We start from the raw sequence: 6673 nt of genomic DNA on the forward strand, positions 1-6673 counted from the left end.
CAGAAACTGCCAGTTTTTCAGAATAAAATACTGAGGATAGTGGCAAAGGCCCCATACTTTGTCAGAAATACCACCCTGCGAAGAGACCTGGATACAGAGGACCTGCTCGACCACATCCGGAACCTAATGTCAGGGTTTCTGGATAGGATCCGGCAAAGCAAGAACCCCACCGTTAGGGTTTCTTGCACCAAGAAGTTTAACTGTGACCGCAGACCTTAGACCGTGACCTGCGGACACAGTCTAAGAGGCAGACGTGGACCACCAACGATGACCAGTTCCTGCACCACAACGAGGACCATGGGCTAACTTTAAGTTAAGTCAGAAAGCATTAGAGAATGTGTTAGCTTAGGCTTAGGTTTAGGTTAGAATAAGGCATACGATGTCACTTAAAATCACAAGATGTTAGCATTAAGGATCCGTAGCATAAGTAGCAGTAAGAAGTATTGTAAACCTTATCTGAAATAAATATGATCAAAAGCAAGAAATCGCATTAGAACAGCGTAAGCGTTCACGCAAACCACTTCTGAAGATGCAAGCCACTCATGTTTGCGAAACGTCAAGAAGAAATTCTACAGAACGACGGCCTAAAAACCCGAAAAACCCATTAGTTTCAAGGAATGGCCTCGAAAGTCTATCTTTTTTAAATTATTTTTTTTTACTATTTTAATTGTACTCCCAAAACACCCTCAGAAGAATGACGCCAATTTTGAATCACAACAATTAAACTTTTTACGTTCCTTTCATTGTTTAATAAAGTCAATATTACTTATGTCTACTTACTTTAATTTTATTTCTGTGGACATCTGAACCATTTTACTTCATTTCATTCACTTCCTCGTGACGATGTTTATAATTTAAAAAAATAGATGTTTGTTCTTTTGTTTAATTTGTTTATGCAAACATTTATTTCATAACATTTAGGAATGTTTTCGGGGCTTTGAATATTTTTTTTTATTTCATATATCACCAAAATCGCGAGGGCTGGGACTTTGGGCGGTAAACGAGCTCGTCCGTAGCGACAATTCATACGAAAATCTGGGCACACGCTGTGCGTGGACATTTTTTGTCCAATGTCTTATTCCTGCCCTGTGGGCTGAAGGTGATCAGAATTACACCTAAGTTACCTGCCAATGTTTCCTAGTGCATTAACCGAACAAAGTCGGCGAAAACGAAGAAAATAACTATAAAATATAATAAAAATAAAAATTATTTTGAGCTATTCGAACATGTTACTTCAATATGTGAGAAAGTTGAACCTCAAGCATACTAATTCGCAATATACTTAATGTTGTCACATACAGTGCGCTACATTTGATTACTCTCGCGTAATGATTTTGACTAATTTTGACTAATGCTACAAATTTTCATTACTAAGCTACATCAAAAACTAGATTAAAGATTTAAAAAATATTTATTTAATAATTTGTTCTACCCTTTCGTATTCTACATTTGATTTCTGTTTGTAAGGCAAATATTGTAATTTTTAAACTTAATACTTATTTTAATATTTGGTATGCCCTCCCTGCTTCTCAATGACAGCTAACATTCGATGAAGCAATGAATTGAAAACATTTTCTCAATAAGTTTTCTTAATTGAGTCAATAAGTTGGTTTAAACCAAATACGTTTTCTATGATATTTAGGTCTGGGGAAATAGCAGGCCAGTCCAGAACTGAAATATTATTAGCAGTCAACCAGGTGTGGATTATTTGGGCGGTGTGAATTGGCGCATTGTCTTGTTGCAATTTCCATTCTTGATCCGGGAATAACTTTGCCTTAACTTGAAATTGCTGCAAAAATTACTACTGAACCTGCCCGACTGTGACGGCGATCCAAACGATCCAAAAATTGCTCTTCCATCCTTACGTCATGAAAGTAATCTTGGAAACCATCAGAACCATCCAGGTAAAACTTCTTTTTATCCGTGAAAACGAAATTTTTCCATTCCTCTGTCCAGTTACGGTGAATGCGTGAAAACTCTAAACGTTTTTGTCGAAGACGTGCAAGCAGCAAAGGCTTCTTGCGTAGTTTTCTTCTTTTTAAGTTTGGACATTTCTTTATTACGCTTTGGATAGTGCGTGTGGACGCATTACTTCCACTGCGACGCCTTATTTGTCTAGCTGTTGACGAAGAATTGGATGCAAGTCGAAGAATTACACGACGTTCCTGTTGTTCCTGTGTTGTTGCAGTTGAAGTGCGTCCTTGTCCATTATTTCCGTAGTTTTTGCTGTCTTTTAAATAAGCATTGATAACCCATGAGCTGCGCCCGATTTGTCTTGCAATTTCTCGTTTTGAATAATTCTCCTCTCGATAACCTTGAATGGCCCTCTTTCTTCTAACGAAAATTTTTTACCGCGTCCCATATCAATATCAATCACTTTTAGAACACTCAAATATACTCAAATTACTATTAGACAACTGTAAATCCGTTGTGAAGTGACATGATTTTGTTTCTTCTACTAGCTAGCGACCTACGATTCTAAAAAGTGAATGAGAGTAATCAAGAATCAATTATTATAGATCAGTATAGCTTTTTTTACTAACCATTTCTCCATTGTGAAGAACGAGTGAATTAAACAAATTGTTGGACGAATACTCTTAAAACATTGTATCCAATGATATATGTGAGTTCCTTATCAAAATTTTGACTATTAACAGAAATGAGCTCAAATCTGTTAGTGAGAGTAATCAAGTGTCGCGGACTGTACATCTAAATGAATTAGGTAATGCCAATTTACTTCAAAAAACATGATTCTGCTTCCAACAGTGCAGAATTCAAATTGGAGATAGAAATTAATACCTGATTATACTCAACTATAACGCACCACTTGCTGTTGACCCTTTCGAATCGAAGCAGTTCAAACCGGCTTTAAAAGATAACCTTTGAATATCTGAAAAAGTGCTTGTTTTCTCATTTCTCAGTCTGTACTTTTCCCACCTGATCGTGATAATATATAGCTATTTATAAACAAAAAATGATTTTAAATGTATTTAGCCGGTCGTTAAATACGGCGCAATGTTCGGTAGAGCGGTTTTTACAGACAATTTTATCTATATCACTGTCTGGCTCAGTGAATCATTATCGCTTTTTATTTACAAATTAGTAGTATAAAGTCAAGTATCTAAATAATTAGTGAACATATAAATAAATAAACATGATAAACTGACACAGTCAACGGTCATTACTTGAGCACGCGATAATTTTTACTCAATGATGAATGTCATAATTAGCAAATATTTAATATAGTAAATCGTCTCGAAGTACACGATCTGGAAAATTACAAAAAGGTGCTTAAACAATGAGTATGCCTTGAGCGAGCAAAATAATCTTAAGACAAAAACTTTTAGTAAACACGTATCATAATATTAATCGTAAAAAACTGACAATTGGGTAATTACTAAAGATACGGGATGGCTTCAGTTCCAGCATATTTATTATTATAGTTTATTTATAACAGGCAGTTTCCCTAAAAATATCTGATTTTTTTTTTCAAATAAGCATCATTAGCGCATAACTTGTGGGTAAAGAAAGCTTGAATAGTACGGAAGTATTTAATGTACATGGTGATTCAAAATTGCCGTCATTCCTTTTAAGGGATAATAGGGGCTCACTTATAGAGTACGAGAAAAAAATTGAAGATAGTAACAGTTGAAAATCGAATTTCAACTTTGGTATTAAGCATTATTTTCAAAGTGGTTCATGTTTACTTGATAGCATATTGGAATACTTAAGCATTCAAAAAGAAAAATTGCCATCTTTGCTTCAAATTACGAAAATTTTTTATATTAAAAAAGTTCCCTTCTACAATTTGTTGATGAAAAGTAAAAGCCGCAGTAACGTTTTTTGTCATTAACGGATAGCTACAGGGAGATAGCATTTGTCAATCATTTGTCAAACTGCGGCTTATTTTGAAGCTCCTTTCACGAATTTGCGGATATGCGTTTATGGTATACAGGGTGATTCAAAATTGGCGTCATTCCTTTTAAGGGGTGATAGAGGCTCCCTTGGGGAGTACGAGAAAAATATAAAAAACATTTTTTTCGAAAATTTCTAGAATATATTAACAGTTGAAGATCAAACTTCAACTTTGTTATTAAGCATAATTTTGAAATTGTTTCATGTATAATTGGTAGCATATTGGAATACTTAAGCATTCAAAAAGAAACATTACGATCTTTGCTTCAAACTACAAAAATTTTTGATATCAAAAAAGTTCTCTTGTACAATTTTTTGATGAAAAGGCACAGCGGCAATGATGTTTTTGTCATTAACAGATGGTTACAGGTGGATAGGGACAGGGATAAGGGCCCTTGTCAATAATAACAATAATTTGTCAAACTGTGACTTACTTTCAATTTCCTTTCACGAATTTGCGGATATGCGATTAGTTGAGGGGAAATGCTACAGTAACATAGCAGAAGATGAAAGAACTCACGCCAACAAAGGGCGAGGAGAGTGGTTCCAGGAAGAAAGTGAACGACAATTGATGTTCGGGTTCCAGGCACAGAGGAACAAGTATTGGACATAATCGAATTAGGGCCTTCCAGGGGTACTCAGAGCACAATAACTGACACTTTCCCAAGCACCAAGTAAATACAGAGGAAAGGCGTTTGTACGATACACACAGCACAAGGAGACGCAAATGGAGCACGAGTTAATTAACTGAATACGAGAAGCTGCTTGATAAGAGTGGATAAGGAGATTTCACACGCACTAGCTTGTTTTAGTTAACCGTTCAAATGTTTGGTATTGTATGGATTATTTATGTAAAACACCAAATCCCGCAGAATTCGAGGTTATGAGAACAGGTTGACATTTCGAAAGTAAGTTCCGTCATTCAACGATTCCTGTTAAGTTGACCTTTTATCCTTGTCTATCTTATTGTCACTCTGTATAATTCCATGGTTACCGGAGCTTTAAATAATTACGGAGTAACAGGTATTTGCACAATGTTAATTAGGCAGATTACCTTGAAAAACATTGCTGCCGTATTTCGGATATAGTTTTTTTTGCAAATTTCTCAGTTTTTAATAACAAGTAATTTATTTTACTATTTTTTCTGTAATCCTATAACAGCGCCAGACAACATCTCCAGAGGAATGACGCCAATTTTGAATGACCCTGTATGGTTCTTGGGAAATGTAACAGTAATATAGCAGAAGCTGTAAGAATTTACGCCAACAAACGGCTAGAGACACTGATGGAAATTGGCTCCATGAAAATAGTGGGCCACAATAGATGTTCGGTTTCCCGACACAGAGGAACAAGTATTGGACATAATTGCAGCAGAACCTGCTGGGGTACTCAGAGCACAATAACTGACACTTTCCCCAGCACCAAATAAATACCGAGGAAGAACTATTCTTACTACGAATGTAAGATACACACAGCACAAGGACACATTAAACCAATAGATTACTGAACACCGGTACGAATTGAGCAGGAGTTAATTAACCTAATACGAGAAACTGCTCGATAAGAGTGGATAATAAGTAGATTTCACAGGCAATAACTTGCTTCGGGTTAATAGAGAGATATTGGACTGCTGGCATTTTGCGCTATTTTTTCACATACGCCTGCGCAAATCAGTCTAAAAAATAAGTCCTGCTATAATAAAATACTGCTCTGCAGTATTTGTACAGCCCTACTGCACGTTTCATTTTCTATCTTAAACTGGCAGTTGACATTTCTGACGTCCGCTTGCATCTTATTTCATTATAAACATAACCCAGTTTCACCCATTTCCCTTTGAGTACTTGTTTACATATGTAAACATTACGTTTACATATGTTATTAAATCGTAATACTTATACAATTGGTTCAAAGTGCGCTATTTTTGCCGTGTCATTAAATCCTCAATGCGTGCTGAACGAGCTACGTTCCTCTTTTTCGATTTAGCTAGATGATTTGAATGCTTTGTCTAGTGAATGTCGAAATGCTTGTGTTAAGGCTTTAAAACGGGTGCCTCTAAGTGAAATTTATATGAGAAATGATCGTATTTGCCAAGACATTGCATAACAGGTACGTATTTGTGCTAAAAGCGAGTTTTACTACTATTTATGTTAGCTTGAAGGAAAACCAGCTGCCTTGGAAAACAAAATTAATCCAGATGGGTTGCCCAACGAAAATTTAGGACACATTTCTGGTCTCCAACCAAGTCGACCTGCCTGCCTACTCCCTATTTAAAAAGTCCTTAAAAAGAGCTAGAATGAAGCATGAGGTTGGTTGTTATAATATTAAAAAGCATCATATGTTTTAAGCTGTTGTTTTTAGGTCCGAGCTAAAGTTGTTTCTGCATAGTGCACAAGAATTTGATAATGTTTCAGAAAAAATTGAAGAAATTTGAGCAAAACTTAGAGAAGCTTAGGGAGATTTAGGGAAGCTGTGTTAGTGAGGCAATTCAAACTGATATACCTAACTGAAGAATATTCAAGTCGATTTTGTGTTTCTCAGGTAATTCATGAAAAACACGATTTGATTTTTGCAATTCAATAATGTACACCTTGCCAACAAAATTGGAAGTGATGGATGTAAATGTGAATTATTTTAAAAATAAATGCTTTATTCCTAACGTGTGTAGCTGATATCTCTTGAACCGAGCCAGACTCAGCATGCTTGTAAAATTGCAAGTCTTTATAAAAGCCCGTTTACACGCTCAAGCCATCTGAACGAT

At 35.8% G+C, this 6673-nt stretch overlaps 1 long non-coding RNA gene across 1 annotated transcript; it reads left to right on the plus strand.

Annotated features, from left to right (window-relative positions):
- Window positions 1-5716: 5716 nt before the first annotated feature.
- On the plus strand, window positions 5717-6571 carry LOC109541255. Its single transcript, XR_002172297.2, has 3 exons — window positions 5717-6021; window positions 6067-6220; window positions 6274-6571. It is a non-coding gene; the product is annotated as an uncharacterized LOC109541255 (long non-coding RNA).
- The last annotated feature ends 102 nt before the right edge of the window (window positions 6572-6673 follow it).

This window comes from Dendroctonus ponderosae, unplaced genomic scaffold, assembly GCF_020466585.1.
Source record: "Dendroctonus ponderosae isolate FM_Combo_2020 unplaced genomic scaffold, Dpon_F_20191213v2 Dpon_F_20191213_4, whole genome shotgun sequence".
NCBI lineage: Eukaryota > Metazoa > Arthropoda > Insecta > Coleoptera > Curculionidae > Dendroctonus > Dendroctonus ponderosae.